The sequence below is a fragment of the Macaca nemestrina genome, chromosome 7 (genome assembly GCF_043159975.1).
Source record: "Macaca nemestrina isolate mMacNem1 chromosome 7, mMacNem.hap1, whole genome shotgun sequence".
NCBI lineage: Eukaryota > Metazoa > Chordata > Mammalia > Primates > Cercopithecidae > Macaca > Macaca nemestrina.
Genome location: NC_092131.1, coordinates 70034950 through 70053871, shown reverse-complemented (window position 1 = coordinate 70053871; position 18922 = coordinate 70034950). Strand labels below are relative to the sequence as shown.

The window sequence follows — 18922 nt, the reverse complement described above, 5'->3', positions numbered from 1 at the left end:
GCTAGTCATTATGAGCATCAGATAAATATTGTATTTTCATTGTAGAAATCTGTATTGACTAAGGGCATGCCCAGAGCTTTTGGTGTGCCTCTGCTTTTCCACAGAACTTATTAATTACTATTATTTTTAGCTCTTTTGCCAAATAATTATGAAGGATATTCCATATCTATGTTGCTAGCTGTGAGAAAAGGTAGGCATAGTCTCTTTTGATGAAAGATGGAATTTTCTTATTGGAAGTAGACTTTTAACATATAATCACACAAATAACTAGGACAAATGCTACAGCCACAGCAAGGGCTGTAATGGAAGAATTTGATTTAACAAGGATGAAGGTTATCTTGAAGAAATTGAGTAAGTTGAGAGTGAATGTAAAGAGAAGTGCAAGAGTACTCTAAGCAGACAAGAAAAGCAAGCCCAAATGCTCTGTAGTGTCTAGAATATGATACACTAGTGAAACTCAAAGAAGATCTCTCTTTCCCACTGTGCAATTAGTTTTCCATACTGGAGCTAGAATGATGTTATACAAATCTAAACCTGCTATCTCTCTCTTGCTTCCAAAAATCCTAGCATGGTTAATCTTCGCAAAGTGCAACACAGATAGTGATTCCATTTACTGTGCAGAAGCACGGAGAAGATAAGACTTGGGAAGAAAAAATGAGTTCGGTTTTGGACATACTTTGTTTAATGTGACTTTGAGACATGTTAATGGAGATGGCAAGAAGTGAATTAGATATATTGCTAGGGAAGTTGGCCTGCAGATGAGCAGGTTATCATTCTCTAGGAGGTATTCAAAGCCATGGCATGAATGAGAACACTCAAGGACTGATTATAAAATCAGAAGAGAAAGAGAATGCAGTTCACCCCTTTAGAAACCTCAGGGGAGAAGAATATACATTTATAAAGGAGACAAAGAAGGAGTAGCTGGAGATGTGAGGAAAACCTGGGGACTGTGGTGTCATAAAAGCCACAAGCAGGAGTGATGTCAGTAAGATGGTGATCATCCTTCTGTAGAAACATCAATCTTGATGAATACTCATGAATGAAAGTACCTTTTTGGGACACTGATAATCCGGTGGAGAAGTTCTAGCACACCACTGGAACAAAAAAATTTCAGAATAGATGCATTGAAGAAAGCAAGAAGAACAGTTTTATCTTATTTATGTCAATCTTCCTTGAAAGTAGTACAGCTCTGTGCCAAGAGAGAACCCCTTTGCCTGCACTTTCTCCCATGGGAGAAGGTGAGAGTGCAATAAATGAGGAACCTGCTCCCCCAACCATGTGAATACTGCCCAGGAAGACTAATTTTTTTATCTCACCCAGACAATGGAGATGACTGGCATAGCTGAGTTGTTGGGAGAGACTAGGATCAGGGAAGAGAGGCCCTAATATCTTCTCCACATACTCCATCTTCAAGGAGCCCACCTATAAGTCACTTGGGGTGCCTCACCTATGGATATTCCTAATTGACCCATAGGCACTCCAAATGCTTTGTATGCCTCATGCCCCCTTCCACCAGGTGAACTCCCCAGTGCTTCCCCATGGACAGTGAGGGAAAACATGCCCCACAAATAGCCATTTCTACTCTGTGGGCCTGAAAGAAAAAACACAAACTTGACAATTTTGGGGCTCTTCCCAAGGGAAAACAAATGTGAGGCTCTGAGCACCTGGCTTGGCTTTGTGAGATTCAGAAAATACATCAAATCTTAAGAATTTCATCCCCATCCTAAGAGGAGACAAAGGTATAAATCAAGTGGATCCATGGAGAATGTCTGAGAGGGTCTCAAAATCCCTAGTCAAGCTGATTGGTGAGGATGTTTGTTTTCTTGAAGTCAGTCAGTAAAGTCAGCAATGCAAGATGTCAAGAAATAAACACAAATGATCAAAGAAACAGCACCATTAAAAGAACACTTTAGTAGTCTAGTAACCAACCACAAAAAAAGTGGAGATCAATAAATTGCCTAACAAAGAATTCAAAATAATTATTTTAAAGAAACTCAGCAAATGATGAGAGAACACAAATAGACAACTCAACAAAATCAAAAGAATGGCATATGAATTAAATGAGAAGTTCAGTAGAGAGACATAAATTTTTAAAAACCCAAACAGAAATTCTGAAGCTAGAGAATACAATTAATGAAATGAAAAAATGGAATAGAAAGCATCAATAGCAGGCCTACTCAAGCAGAAGAAAGAATCTGTAAACCTGAAGATAAGTCTTTGAAAATATACAGTCAGAGGAGAAAAAAGAAAAAAGAATGAAAATAAATGAATAAAGTCTATGAAATTTATGGGACAGAAATATATCATTATAAAAGTTTCAAAAGGAGAAGAAGGAGAGCTAAAGGGAAAGAAATATTATTTAAAGTAAAAACAGTTAGAAATGTCCCAAATCTGGGGACAGATGAAACCAGTTACAGGACACTCAAAGGTCTCCAATCAGGTTCAAACCAAAGAAGAATTAATGAACACATATTGTAATCAAATTGTCAAAAATCAAAGACAGAATTTTGACAGAAGCAATATAAAAGAGGCTTACCACATACAAAGGAACCTAAATAAGATTGTCAGTTGATTTCTCAGCAGAAACCATGCTGGCCAAGTAACAGCAAGACAGTAATTTCAAAGTGCTGAAAGAAAAAAACTGTCAGGCTGGGCGCAGTGGCTCATGCCTGTAATCCTAGCACTTTGGGAGGCCAAGGTGGGTGGATCATGAGATCAGAAATTTGAGACCAGCCTGACTAACATTGTGAAACCCCGTCTCTACTAAAAATACAAAAATTACCCATGTGTGGTGGTGTGCGCCTGTTATCCCAGCTACTCAGGGGGCTGAGGAAGGAGAATCGCTTGAACCTGGGAGGTGGAGAGCGCAGTGAGCTGAGATCACACCTTTGTACTCCAGCCTGGGCGACAGAGCTAGACTCCCTTTGAAAACCAGCACAGGACAAGGATAGGCTCTCTCACCACTCATATTCAACATAGTGTTGGAAGTTCAGGCCAGGGCAATCAGGTAGGAGAAAGAAATAAAAGGTATTCAATAAGGAAAAGAGGAAGTCAAATTGTCTCTGTTTGCAGATGACATGATTGCATATTTAGAGAACCCCACTATCTCAACCCCAAATATCCTTAAGCTGATAAGCAACTTCAGCAAAGCATTCAAAATCAATGTGCAAAAAACACAAGTATTCCTATACACCAATAACAGACAAACGCAGAGCCAAATCATGAGTGAACTCCCATTCACAATTGCTACAAAGAAACAAAATACCTAGGAATACAACTTACAAGGGATGTGAAGGACCTTTTCAAGGAGAACTACAAACCACTGCTCAAGAAAATAAGAGAGGACATAAACAAATGGAAGAACATTCCATGCTCATGGATAGGAAGAATCAATATCGTGAAAATGGCCATACTGCCCAAAGTAATTCATGGATTCAATGCTATCCCCGTCAAGCTACCAATGACTTACTTCACAGAATTGGGAAAAAAAAAAAATTACTTTAAATTTCACATGGAACCAAGAAAAAGAGCCCACATAGCCAAGACAATCCTAAGCAAAAAGAACAAAGCTGGATGCATCATGCCACCTGACTTCAAACTATACTACAAGGCTACAGTAACCAAAACAGCATGGTACTGGTGCCCAAACAGATATATAGACCAATGAAACAGAGCAGAGGCCTCAGAAATAGCACCACACATCTACAATAATCTGTTCTTTGACAAATCTGACAAAAACAAGCAATGGGGAAAGCATTCCCTATTTAATAAATGGTGTTGGGAAAACCAGTTAGCCATATGCAGAAAGCTGAAACTGGATCCCTTCCTTATACAAAAATTAACTCAAGATGGATTAAAGACATAAACTTAAGACCTAAAACCATAAAAACCCTAGACCTAGGCAATACCATTCAGGACATAGGCATGGGCAAAGACTTCTTGACTAAAACACCGAAAGCAATGGCAACAAAAGTCAAAATAGACAAATGGGATCTAATTAAACTAAATGGCTTCTGCACAACAAAAGAAATTATCATCAGAGTGAACAGGAAACCTACAGATTGGGAGAAAATTTTTGCAATCTATCCATCTAACAAAGGGCTAATATCCAGAATCTACAAATAATTTAAGCAAATTCACAAGAAAAAGCAAACAACTCCATCAAAAAGTGGGTGAAGGATATAAACAGACACTTCTCAAAAGAAGACATTTATGCAGCCAACAAACATGTGAAAGAAAGCCCATCATCACTGGTCAACAGAGAAATGCAAATCAAACCCACAATAAGATACCATCTCATGCCAGTTAGAATGTCAATCATTAAAAAGTCAGGAAACAACAGATGCTAGAGAGGATGTGGAGAAATAAGAACGCTTTTACACTGTTGGTGGGAGTGTAAATTAGTTCAACCATTGTGGAAGACAGTGTGGCGATTCTTCAAGGATCTAGAACTAGAATTACCATTTGACCCAGCAACCCCATTACTGGGTACATACCCAGAGGATTATAAATCATTCTACTGTAAAGACACATGCACACATATGTTCACTGGGGCACTGTTCACAATAGTGAAGACTTGGAATCAACCCAAATGTTCATCAATGATAGACTGGATAAAGAAAATATGGCACATATATACCACAGAATACTATGCAGCCACAAAAAGGATGAGTCCATGTCCTTTGAAGGGACAAGGATGAAACTGGAAACCATCATTCTTAGCAAAGTAACACAAGAAGAGAAAAACCAAACACCACATGTTCTCATAAGTGGGGGTTGAACAATGAGACACATGGACACAGGAAGGGGAACATCACACACAGGATCCTGTCAGGGGCTGGGGGGCTGGGGGAGAGATAGCATTAAGAGAAATACCTAATGTAGATGACAGGTTGATGAGTGCAGCAAACCACTATGGCATGTGTACACTTATGTAACAAACCTCCACGTTCTGCACATGTGAAAAAAAAATTAGGGAGAGATACTTTCTCAGATGAACAAAAACTGATAGAATTCATCACTAGAACTGCCTTACAAAAAATGCTAGAGTGTTCTTTAAGATCATATGAAATGATGCTATTTAGTAACATTAAAACATACAAAAATATAAAACTTGCTGATAAAGGTAAGAGTGTGTGTGTGTGTGTGTGTGTGTGTGTGTGTGTGTATGCATATGTGTGTGTTCCTTTTAAAGTGTTCTCCTTTAAAGGAACACATCCAAACTCATTTTACAATGTCAGTATTACCCTGACACCAAAACCAGACAAGTACACCACAATTTTAAAAAGCCAGCAATGAACATAAATGCCATAGTCCTCAACAAACTTTAGCAAACAGATTCAACAGCACATTAAATCGTCATTCATTATGATTAAGTGGGATTAATCTCTGAGATGCAAGTATAATGGTTCAACACATGCAAATCAATCAATCAATCAACATGATATAACACATTAACAGAATGAAGGATAAAAGTCATATGCTCATTTCAATAGATGCAGCAAAAGCATTTGACAAAACTTAACTTTCTCTCATGATAATACCTCAAAATATCCGGTATAGAAGGAATTCATCTCAACATAATAAAGGCCATTCATATAAAACAAACCATAGCTAACGTAATACTGAATGGTAAAAATCTGAAAGCTTTTCCTTTAAAAATAAAAATATGACAAAGATGCCCACTCTGGCTATGTCTATGCAACACAGTACTGAAAGTCCTAACTGTAGCAATTAGGCAAGAAAAAAAATTTAAAGCATCCACATTGGAAAAGAAGAAGTTAAATACTCCCTGTTTGAAAATGACATGATCTTATATATAGAAAAGTCTAAAGAGTCCACCAAAAAACTGTTAGAACTCTAAACAAATTCAGTAAAGTTGAGAAGCCCAAAACCAACATGCAAAAATCAGTTGCATTTCTAGACACTGGAAAGGAATTATCTGAAAGAGAATTAAGAAAACATTATCATTTGTAATAACATCAAAAAGAATAAAACAATTGAGTAAATGTAACCAAGGAGGAAAAAATCTATATACTGAAAATTATTAAACACCAATAAAAGAAATTGAAGACAGAAATAAACAGAAAGATATCGTATCAATAGTAACAAAATGGGATGCATACTATTCAAAGCAATCTATAGATTCAATGCAATCCCTATTAAAATTCCAATCACAGATTTTTCATAGGAGTAGAAAAAACAATCCTAGAATTTATATGGAATCTCAAAAGATCCTAAATAGCTGAAACAATCTGGAGCAAGAAGAACAAAGCTGGAAGTATCACACCTCCTGATTTCAAATTCTATTACAAAGCTATAATAATTGAAACATTATGGTACAAATAGACACATAGACCAATGGAACACAATAAAAAGTCCAGAAATAAACTTACACATATATGGTAAACTAATCTTTGACAAATGAGCCAAGAAAAACGTAATGATAAAAGGAAATCTTTTCAATAAACTGTTTTGGGAAAGCTGGATATTCACATGCAAAAAAATGAGGGCACTAATCCCATTCACAAAGGCTGCACTCTCATGATCTAATAACCTCCCAGAGGTCCCACCTTCTAATATCATCACTTTGAGAGTTAGAATTTCAATACCTGAATTTTGAAGGGATGCAAACATTCACATTATAGAAATTACATACCTTTTAGAAGTACTAAAATGGAAAAAAAACAGCAATAACACCAAATGCTCTTAAGGATGAAGAAAAACTGGGTTACTCATATATGTGGTGGAAATGTGAAATGGTACAGCCAGTCTGGAACATAGTTTAGCAATTTATTTATTTAAAACATGCAACTAGCTTAAAACCTTGAAATTGTTCTTCTGGCCATTTATCTCATAGAAACAACTTATGTTCATACAAAAACCTGTACATGAAGTTTTACAGCAGTTTTATTTTGTATTATTCCCAAACTGGAAACAACCCAGGTGCCCTTCAATGAGTGAATGATCACACTGTGGTACATCTGAATCATGAGAATGCTGTTCATCAGTAAAAAGCAATGAACTATTTATACATGCAACAACTCAGATAAATATTCAGAGAATTTTACTTAATCATAATAGCCAATACTGCTGGGCATAATGACTCATGCCTATAATCCCAGCAACTCAGAAGGCTGAGGTGGTAGGATTGCTTCAGCCCAAGAGTTCAAGGCTGCCATGAGCTGTACTTGTACTCCAGCCTCGGCAACAGAGTGAGACCCTGTCTCTAAAAATAAAAAAAAAATAAAAACAAAGAATAGCCAATTCTAAATATACTGTATGATGCTATTTATATAACTGTCTCGAAATGAAAAAAATTACAGACATGGAGAACAGTTTAGTGGTTTAGAGGGCTTAAGGAGGGTGTGAGAGCAAGAGGGAAGTAGGTGTAGAAAGGATCATTGTAATGATGGGAAATGTTCTGCATCTTGACTGTATCAATGTCAACATCCTTTTTGTGATATTGCATTATAGTTTCCCAAGATTGTGTCATTGGGAAAACTAGGTATGAGGTCAAAAATATCTCTGTATCATTTCTTACAACTGCATGTGAATCTACAATTAACTCAAAATAAAAGTTTAATTTAAATAAACATGTTTAAGAAAGACATTGAGACATGTATAAATATGTCTATGAAAGAGAAACATAGATCAAATATTATAGTTTAGAGAGGAATAATTTATTTATAGGTGAGGAAATTGAGAACTATTTTATACAATAGATGAATTGGATTTGGACATTCAAATCTAGGGTGTTCAAGCAGAGAAAACCATATAAGATATCCTTCTAGAAAATGCATGACATATTTGGAAGGCATGTTCAATTTCACTGGAGTCTCATGTTCTTGTAAGATAGTAGTGAAATAAGATTGGACAGGATGTAGAGAGACTGTGGAGAGCTTTAAATATTATTCTGAGGAATTTTTAGTTGTGCATGTAGGGAGATCTACTAAGGGGTTTGAGATGGGGTAGAGTATGACTAGCACTTTGGGCATCTGAATGGTGAAAATGGTTGTGGGGAGGTAAAGATATCAGAGAGGATGGAAATGATGGAAAACCACTTAAGAAAGGATGGCAATCAGGCCGGGCATGGTGGCTCACGCCTGTAATCCCAGCACTTTGGGAGGCCGAGGCAGGTGGATCACGAGGTTGGGTGTTCAAGACCAGCCTGGCCAAGATGGTGAAACCCTATCTGTACTAAAAATACAAAAATTAGCTGGGCATAGTGGTGCGCACCCATAGTCCCAGCTACTCAGGATGCTAAGGCAGGAGAATCACTTGAACTTGGGAGGCGGAGGTTGCAGTGAGCCAAGATTGTGCCACTGCACTTCAGCCTGGGTGACAGAGTGAGACTCCATCTAAAAAAAAAAAAAAAAAAAAAGAAAGGATGGCAATCATTTAGGAGTTCAGTGAGTTCAGGAAGGAATACAGTGGTGGACATGAAGAAATGGTTCAGAATCCAACCTGTTTTTCAAGTGTGTCTTTACCTGTGCCGAACACAGCAATTGATACACAATAGGTGCCAAATAAATATTTGTTAAACCCAAACATGAGTGGATAATTAAACAAATATATATAAAATTTTCACAATACTGTGAGATAGGCATTATCTGCATTTTGATGAGAAGCCAAAGGAATTTAAAAAGAGAAGTATCCAAGGCTGTAATTTATTTGGCAAGCTTCAAAAGAGAAGTTGAGGAAGTTGCAGAAAGAAAGTTGGAAGACAGCAGAGGTTGATTTGTAAAGTTTAAGGACAGAAGACATCTCTGTAACATAAAAGTGAAAGGTGAAGTAGCAAGTGCTGATGTTGAAGCTGCAGCAAGTTAATCAGAAGATCTAGCTAAAGTAATATATGCAGTTAGTTACAATAAACAATGGATGTTCAATGTAAACAAAACAGCTTTCTATTAGAAGAAGATGCCATCTAGGATGTTCATAGCTAGAGAGGAGATGTCAATGCAAGCCTTCAAAGCTTCAAAGGACAAGCTGACTCTCTTCTTAGGGGCTAATGCAGCTAGTAACTTGAAGTTTAAGTGAGCCAAGGCTTATTTACCATTCTGCTAATCTTGGGGCCCTTAACAATTATGCTAAATCTACTTTGATGTGCTCTACCAATAGAATGACAAAGCTTGGATGACAGCACATATGTTAAGAACATGGTTAACTGATTATTTTAAGCCCCTTGTTGAGACCTGCTGCTCAGAAAAAAATAATTCCTTTCAAAATATTACTGCTCATTGACAATGCACCTTGCCCCCCAGGATCTCTAATGGAGATGTACAAGGAAACTTATCTCGTTTTCATGCCTCCTAACACATATTCATTCTGTAACCCATGGATTCAAGGAGTAATTTTGACTTTCAAGTTTTGTTATTTAAGAAACACATTTTGTAAGGCTACAGCTGCCATAAATAGTAGTTCTTCTGATAGATAGGGGAAAAGTAAATTGAAAACCTTCTGTAAAGGATTAATCATTCTAAATGCCATTGAAAATGTTCATGATTTATGGGAGGTCAAAATGTTAACATTAATAGAAGTTTGGAAGAAGTTGGTTTCAGCCCTAATGGATGACATGAAGGCATTCAAGACTTCAAAGGAGAAAGTAACTGCAGAGTGGTGGAAATAGCAAGAGGACAAGAATTAGAAGTGGAGCCTGAATATGTGTCAGAATTGCTTCAATCTCATGATAAAACTTGAATGAAGAGTTGCTTTCTTGCTATGAGCAAAGAAAGTAATTTCTTGAGATGGAATCTATTCCTGGTGAAGATGTTGTGAATATTGTTGAAATGACAACAAGGGATTTAGAATATTCCATAAAATTAGCTGATAAAGCAGAAACAGGGTTTCAGAGGATTGATTCCAAATTTGAAAGAAGTTCTATTGTGGATAAAATGCTATCAGTGTCGCGTGCAACAGAGAAATCTTTCCTGGGAGGTAATGTCAATTGATGTGGCAAATTTTATTGTTGCCTTACGATAAGAAATTGCCACAGCCCAATATTCAACAACAACCACTACCCTGATTAGTGAGCAGCAATCAACATTGAGACAACACCCTCTGGGCAACCCTTCCAGGTTCCCTTCCACCGCATGGAAGCTTTACTTTCACTTTACTTTCGCTTTTGCTGTAATAAATCTTGCAGCCGCACACTTTTTGGGTCTGTATGTTTCTCTAATTGAGCTGTAACACTCACCGCTGTGGTCCATGGTTTCGTTACTTGAAGCCCGTGAGACTACGAACCTTTTGATTGAGAAAAACCTTCGATCAGAAGAAGACTTCTCATCTCATTTCTGGGGGCCCATCGGGATTTCTCCAAAGCGGTGAGTAACACTGGACCCCTTAGGCTTGCTATTCTGTTCTATCTTCTCACTAGAAATTGGAGGAAAACACCGGGCACCTGTTGGCCATTTAAAAGCAATAAGTGTGGCTGCTGAACTTAAGACACAGGTGTGAGGTTTTCTGGGAAAGGGCTCTCTAGCAATCCCTGGCCCTCTGGGCTGGGAGCATTGGTTTGCCTGGAACCAGTTCCACCTTTCTCTACCTTTCCTGGGAAAAGCTGAGGGCTGGCTAGAGGCGGAAAACTGTTGTCCTGAACTCCCGGCACTGACCCGGTGGAGATTATGGCACAGCGAGAAGCTTCTACTCCCCAGCAGCCCATGTGTGCATTCCCTGCCTTTTCTGACCCATGCCTCCTGGGTTCTAACATCCTCAGAGAAGGCTTTCTTGAGGCCCTATCCTCTAGGATCTTTCCTACCTCTGAGTCTAAGAGTATTTTGGCTAGGAGCCTAAGTCAAGTGGGGTGGCAATACAAAGACCCTTGCCCATGGTACCCCCAGGCTTATTCTTATGCCAATGGGTATCAGTATACGGGACTGTCCCTCGTAACCTGTACCTTAGGCACTGTCCAGGACATCAAAAGACATGTCAGTGGCTGATAGAAGGCCTAGGACATTTTTCCTTTTGTTGCCCTAAACTTACTCCAGATTGTAGAGGCTACTTTATCACCTTTCCTGTCTGGGATCAGCAATTAGAACCGTAGAACTTCTTCACTCCAAGAAGTCAGACTTATGGGCCAAAAACAATATAATAGACAATAGCTCCCCTGATTCAAGTCCAAAGGTCAATAAATATTCTTAGGAGGGCAAATAGGGGACAGAAATTTCGGGTATGAAAAGCACTGTTCCAACCTTAGTCCCCCAAATTGCCGCTGCCTACCCTAAAACTGTTGTGCTTCAGTGCCATTTTCAAGGAATTTATCTTGCTGGGACAGCTCCAAGTCCAGAAATATGCTAACTGGTGCCTGGTGTCTGAACTCAAAATACACCCTGAACCTAAGACCCACTCACAGATGCAAAGACAATTGTGGGCACGCTGGTAAGCAGCCCCGGCCCCCTTTTTTGTGGCTATAAAAGGGCAGGAAACTAGTGCCGGCAAAACTGCTACGTCAGCAGGCTCAAGTAAATCGGATAAGCAGGGTTCCATGGGTGATTGCACACCCTGGAAAGAAAAGGACACTAGAACCATACGGGATGCCCTAGGGCTAGTGCTCACTAGGGGATGACTAGGATTCCAGGCACTCCCATGTTCTCCTTTCAGATGAGAGATGTTTCCTCAAAAGTGAAGCCACCCCTGAGGTGTATTCTGAATAATTGGGACCAATTTGACCCTCAAACGCTGAAGAAGAAGCGACTTATATTTTTCTGCAGCACCACTTGGCCACAATACCCTCTTCCCAGAGGGGAGACGTCATCACCCAAGGGAAGTATAAACTATAATACCACCCTACAGCTAGATCTCTTTTGTAAATGAGAGGGCAAGTGGAATGAAGTGCCATATGTACAGGGTTTTTTCTCACTAAGGGATAACCCACAATTATGTAAAAAATGTAATTTACATCCTACTGGGGGTCCTCAAAGCCTACCCCCATACCCAGGTCTCCCCACGGTTCTCCTTCCCACTAGGAAGAACTGTCCTTTGGCCCTAACGACCCAAAAGGAACCAGACAAAACGGTAGTCAAGGAACCGAAATGCACCAATGGCCCTCGATTGTGACCCCTGCAAGCTGAGGGAGGAGGAAGAGACTTTGGCCCAGCACGAGTATATGTCCCCTTTTCCCTCTCAGACTTAAAACAGATCAAATTGGACCTAGGAAATTTCTCAGATAATCCTGATGGATACATAAACATCTTACAGGGATTAGGACAATATTTTGATTTAGCACGGAGAGATTTATGTTGTTGTTAGGTCAAACATTAACTTCCAACGAAAAAGAGGCTGCCTTAGCTGTGGCCCGGGAGTTTGGGGATCTCTGGTACCTAAGCCAGGTAAATGATAAAATGGCATCAGAAGAAAGGGAACAATTCTCCACAGGCCAACAGGCGGTTCCCAGTGTGGATCCCCTTTGGGACCTTGATTCGGAGCATGGAGACTGGAGTCACAGGCATTTATGGACTTGTATATTAGAGGGATTAAGAGAGACCATAAAAAAGCCAATGAATTACTCAGTGATGTCCACCGTAACGCAGGGAAAGGAAGAAAACCCTACAGCATTTTTGGAGAGGCTAAGGGAGGCATTAAGAAAGCATACCTCCTTGTCACCCGACTCTATTCAAGGCCAACTAATTTTAAAGGATAAGTTTATCACTCAGTCAGCTGCAGACTTCAGAAAAAAACTTCAAAAGTCTGCCCTGTGCCCCAAGCAAAATTTGGAAACTCTATTGAATTTGGCAACTTTGGTGTTTTATAATAGGGATTAGGAGAAACAGGCTGAACGAGACAGACAAGACAAGAAAAAGGCCACCGCCTTAGTTACGGCCCTCAGGCAGACAAACTTTTGTGACTCTGAAAGAAAGAAGGTCTGGGCAGGCAACCCACCTAACAGGACTTATTATCAGTGCGGCTCACAAGGGCACTTCAAGAAGGACTGCCCGAAGAAAAATAAGCCGCCCCCTTGTCCATGTCCCTTGTGCCAGGGAGATCACTGGAAGGCACACTGCCCCCAAGGATGAAGGTCTTCTGAGCCAGAGGCCACTAACCAGATGTTCCAACAACAGGACCGAGGGTGCCTGGGACAGGTGCCAGTCCATGCCATCACCCTCACAGAGCCCCAGGTAAGCTTAACTATCGAGGGTCAGGAAACTAACTTCCTCCTGGACACTAGCATGGCCTTCTCAGTTTTGCTTTTCTGTCCCGGACAACTATCCTCCAGGTCTGTCACCATCAAAGGGGTCCTAGGACAGCCAGTCACTAGATATTTCTCCCACCCCCTAAGTCATGACTGAGGAACCTTATTTTTCTCACATGCCTTTCTTATTATGCCGGAGAGCCCTACTCCTTTACTAGGGAGGGACATATTAGCTAAAGCAGGGGCCATTATATACTTAATTATAGGAGAAGGAATACCTGTTCGCTGCCCTCTACTCGAGGAGGTGTTAATCCTAAAGTCTGGGCAGAGCAAGGACAATAGGGATGAGCAAAAAATGCTTGTCCAGTTCAAGGATCCTAAATTAAAGGATCCTACCTCCTTTCCTTATCAAAGGCAGAACTCCCTCAGACCAGAAGCCCAACGAGGGTTACAAAAGATTGTCAAAGACCTAAAAGCACAGGGATTAGTCACTCACTCCCACTTGCTAAATTTATTTAGCTCCACTTTAACGTCACCCTTACCGAAATTCACAAGGCCTCCAGCCAAAATCCAACTGACTGCTGGATGTGCCTCCCCTTACGCTTTAAACCGTATGTCCCCGTTCCTGTTACCGAACATTGGAAAGCCACCGAACTGAGAACAAACACCACAGGCTTGGTGGGTCCTTTAGTCTCAAATCTAGAAATAACACATACATCAAATCCCACCTGTGTAAAGTTTAGCACAACCATTGACGCAGCCGCCTTCCAATGCAAAACACGGATTACCCTAACTCCACGACTCTCTTGCTTACCATCAGGAATATTTTTTGTTTGTGATTCCTCAGCTTACCACTGCTTAAACAGCTCCTCCGAAAGTCTATGCTTTCTCTCCTTTTTGGTGCCGCCTATGACTATCTACACTGATCACGCGTTACAGAATTTTCTTCTACCCAAACCCCGTTACAAATGGGCACAAGTCCTGCCATTCATTACTGGGGCTAAGAGAACGAGGAAACAACATTGGAGGCATTACCACCTCCCCCAAATTCTATTACAAATTATCACAAGACTTAAATGATGACATGGAATGACTCACAGATTGGCTGGTCACCTTACAAAGCCAGCTTAACTCTTTAGCAGCAGTAGCCCTTCAAACTCGGAGAGCCTTAGATTTATTAACAGCCAAAAGAGGTGGAACCTGTCTTTTCCTAGGAGAAGAGTGCTATTTCATTAATCAATCCGAAATTGTCACCGAGAAGGTTAAGGAGCTTTGAGACTGTATACAGCGCTGGGCACAAGAGCTCCAAGACACAGGGTCTTGGAGTATTGTCAACCTATGGATGCCCTGGCTTCTCCCCTTCTTGGAACCCTTGGTGGCTATTGTGATGAAGCTTATTTTTGGACCCTGCATCTTTAACCTCCCTGTAAAAATTGTCTCTTCCAGAATAGAATCCATAAAACTGCAAATGGTTCTACAAATGGAACCCCAAATAACCACCACTAGCACCTATTATGGAGGACCCCTAGACCGACCCGCTAATCTGTTCTCACACCACGACACTGAAGACTCCCCTCCCGAGGAAACCTCAACTGCAGAGCCCCTTCTATGCCCCAGTTCAGCAAGAAGTATCTAGAACCATCATCGCCCAACTTCCCAACAGCACTTGGCCTTTCCTGTTGAGAGTGGGGACTGAGGGACTAAGTGGCTAAGTTGGCTGGACTTCCTGGGTCAATGGGGACTTCCCTAAGGGGACTTTCCTCTAAGCCAAAATGAGTCATGGCTACAAGCTAAGGGATTGAAACTTCAACCAATCAAAGGGGACTTTCCCCTAAGCCAAAGTAAGGCATAGCTGCAAGCTAAGGTATTGAAACTTCAACCAATCAAAGGGGACTTTTCCCTAAGCCAAAATGAGTCACAGCTGCAAACTGAAGGATTGAAACTCCAACCAATCACACAGGGAGTTTAAGCTTTAGCTGCAGCCTAATGTTTTTAACCAATCAGGCCTGCCAACACTAGTGGATAGAAAATAAGCTAATCCTATAGGACAGAACAAGGAAAAGGGGAGGAGTCATAAGGGGATATAAGCATAAGCATAAGACACCCAAGCCAGAAACGGCAACTGTTCTGGATACCCTTCCACTACCTGGAAGTTTTCCTTTCGCTTTCACTTTAATAAATCTTGCCGCCGTGCGCACACACACACATACACACACACACACAAAGACCCTCCACCAAGGAAAAGATTACAACTCACTGAATACTCAGATGATTGTTTGCATGATTTAGCAATAAAGTGTTTTAAGTTGTGTACATTTTTAAAAACATAATGCTATTGTACACTTAATAGACTACAGCATAGTATAAACATAACTTTTATATATACTGGGAAACAAAAAAAAAATTGTGTGACCTGTTTTGTTGTGATATGTGCTGTACTGTGTTGGTCTACAATCAAACCCACAATATCTCCAGGTATGTCTGTATTTTTCTCCCTAAATTCTGATATTCTCATAGCCTTTGGGTTTGTGTTGGTTATTTTGTTGTTATTGTTGTTAGTCTCCAGGCCATAAGTGAAAATATATTGTGTAAAGGCACATTATATCCTCAACTTTATGATCATTTTAGGTGTTTTTTAAAAGATTTTATCCTTTAATATACATATAACCTTAATTATTAACATTTTAAAATTCAAGACTACTTCTAGAAGCTTATTATAGCACTTTAAATAGTTTTCTGTTGATTAACATAGAGGCCATTAGTTGAGCTCTCTTTGGTGGAAATGTTGCTAACATTGCATATTGGCAGCAGAATGACCACAATTCTTGAATATCTTACCACTGCCCACAATTTGGCACTTGAAGTTGAGTAAAGTAAATTAGATTTTTACAGTTCATGATATTTTAAAATCATTTTCAATGCCTGGGATTTCGAAAGTCATATAAAACTAAAGCATATGTCCTTTTAAAATCCCAGCAATCTGTCACTTAATTGACTTGCTTGTGCTTTTTTTAAAGCAAATAATAAAAATGACTAAAATGATTTGAAAGTTCTCTGTAGTATATCACATTCTTTTCTAACATTTAATGGACATGACTGTCTACATATTTCGTATTTTAGGACCTGGTATAACCTTTTAACTTCACTTTTTCTTTGCTTGTATAATTAAAGTGTGGATCTGGTACACAATTTAATAGTGTTCCTTTTCTCTCCTCAGAAATAACAAATTGGGTGACTAAATTTTTTAGCATAGTGTACATTTGGTCTATAAAATACACCTACGAACCAAATTTTCATGATACTGTATACAAGATGATATGTGTTTTAGATGTAATCTAGATGCCATAGCTGAGTTGATGATGATGTTACAATTAGCTGTCCCAGGCTCAAAATCATGAGTGACCTTTCAGGAACATGCCTGATAGAAAACAGTCCTTAAACATCCAAACTCTAGGAAAGAGAAGTTCACAGTAAGTTAGAAATAAACACTCACATTCTCTAAGTCAGCCAGATACAAGAAGCATGAGGATAGAGCCTATGTCCAAACTGTTTTAGCTAATCATAAGATTTAGTATAGTGCTTTGAGCCCAGTAAACAATAAAATCATGATACGATAAAGTTCTTTCCTTCCATCATTTAACAAAATTCAATCCATCAAATGTACAGTGAATGTCCACTATGTGTCAGGCTTATGCCAGGCATGAAGATAAGATGAATGACACAGAGTCTGCCACCAAAGAGCTCACAATTTAGGGAAAGAGACAGGCACATAAATAAATTAACGACAAATATGTGGCATGTAGTCTAAAAGAAGGAGGTAAAAAGTGTAGTAGTTACCTAGCTAAGATAGCAATGGATTTAAGCATCGATGCTACTATCATCACAATCCATGCTCTATATTTACGAATGAAGATTGAAGTACTATAAAATTTTAATGTAATTTTTTAGTTTTTCCAGTGCTTGTAATATAAAGTCTACATGCATGTCCAAATACATCAGTGTGTGTATTACTTTATATGTCGTTGAACACTCTCTCATGCACCTCTTGACTAAGTAATGCTATTTGTGGATGTTATGACTATGACAACTACAAGTTAAGTAACTAGGGAACCACTTAATATTCTAATTTCATAATGCCAAATGTCACATACTCTACCTGATGCACCATATCACGGAATACTTATCATGAGAAATTGAGAAATTATGACTATTCTTCATTCTAGGTTTTACTTATGAGAATAGTACAAGAAATATTCACCTATATCTCCAGATATTACATTTCTACCAACTGAAGTTTAAAAAGTGCAAGTAATTAGCCTGGAGCAAGTTTGATTCCATTTTGACTAATAATTTTTCAAAGCTCAGTTTTGGATTTTTCATTATTTCACTCTTCTTTCAAGTTTACCCTCTACCTTCCAACAACAATCTGCTGCTGTACCTCCAAGTGATGAAATTTCATTGAGGATACTTTCAGAGCCTGTCATTATCACTCAGGATTAGCTTGGAAGCTTTTACAATGGGGTGAAAAAATGTTCCTTCTGTCTCCCTGTCACCCTCCGTTATCATAATTCTAACCACTGTAGAAAACTACATTTCTCACTTTGATCAGGGAGGAGAAAATTTGGGGCTAGAGGCAGATTAAGAGTCCCATAAGCAGATTTAGAGCATCATAAGTGGGTGGTAAGGTAGTTAGCATTTATCAAACAGTAAGTAGATGCCAGGCACTGTGGTCAATTAGGTACATATTAATAGAATGCATCACTAAAAAATATCTCACGAGGTTAGAATTTTTGTCTATATTTTAATAGAAGATGCAAATTGAATCTTAGAACGTCACTGAGCTATTAAATGGCAATATAGGACTCAAACCCAATGGAAGCCTGAATGAATAGCAAGTGCAAATTTGAGGGACATGGGGTATGACAGCATCAGAGATTTGACTGAAAATCTTGGCAAGTGCAATGGTAAAGTAAGAAACCGAATTCAAGTAGGTAGAAGTTGCGGGGGGGAGGCATATAGTTCCCACAGTCTTCTATCTAACTCTCTGACTCTTCTTTAAAATTGGATTTATGATGATGGTGAGTTAGTCAGGGATAACAAGGGAACAATGATGGTTCAGTGTTCTAATGGGTTGGGAATTGGGGATTATGCTTATACAATGTAGAATTAGGAAGGCATTTATTAGCTTGAAAAAGGACCATCTGTTCATTGAAAACTATTATGAAAACCCTTATGGCTGGCTGGTGTCAATGCCACAGTGGGCAACAAAAGCGTGCATTTCAAATATGTAAGGAATGATCATGCACACCAAGATCTCACAGAAATGGGGTGGCCTTGATACATTGGATTGGAAACAAAAGGTTGGATTCTTTTTTTTTTTTTTATACTTTAAGTTCTAGGGTACATGTGCATAACATGCAGGTTTGTTACATATGTATACTTGTGCCATGTTGCTGTGCTGCACCCATCAACTCGTCAGCACCCATCAACTCGTCATTTACATCAGGTATAACTCCCAATGCAATCCCTCCCCCCTCCCCATAATAGGCCTCAGTGTGTGATGTTCCCGTTCCTGAGTCCAAGTGATCTCATTGTTCAATTCCCACCTATGAGTGAGAACATGCGGTGTTTGGTTTTCTGTTCTTGTGATAGTTTGCTGAGAATGATGGTTTCCAGCTGCATCCATGTCCCTACAAAGGACACATCCTTTTTAATGGCTGCATAGTATTCCATGGTGTATATGTGACACATTTTCTTAATCCAGTCTGTCACTGATGGACATTTGGGTTGATTCCA

The 18922-nt window shown here is 39.4% G+C and overlaps 1 pseudogene; it reads left to right on the top strand.

Moving 5' to 3' along the window:
- The first annotated feature begins 11598 nt into the window (after positions 1 to 11598).
- On the top strand, positions 11599 to 12723 carry LOC139364010 (uncharacterized; annotated as a pseudogene).
- The last annotated feature ends 6199 nt before the right edge of the window (positions 12724 to 18922 follow it).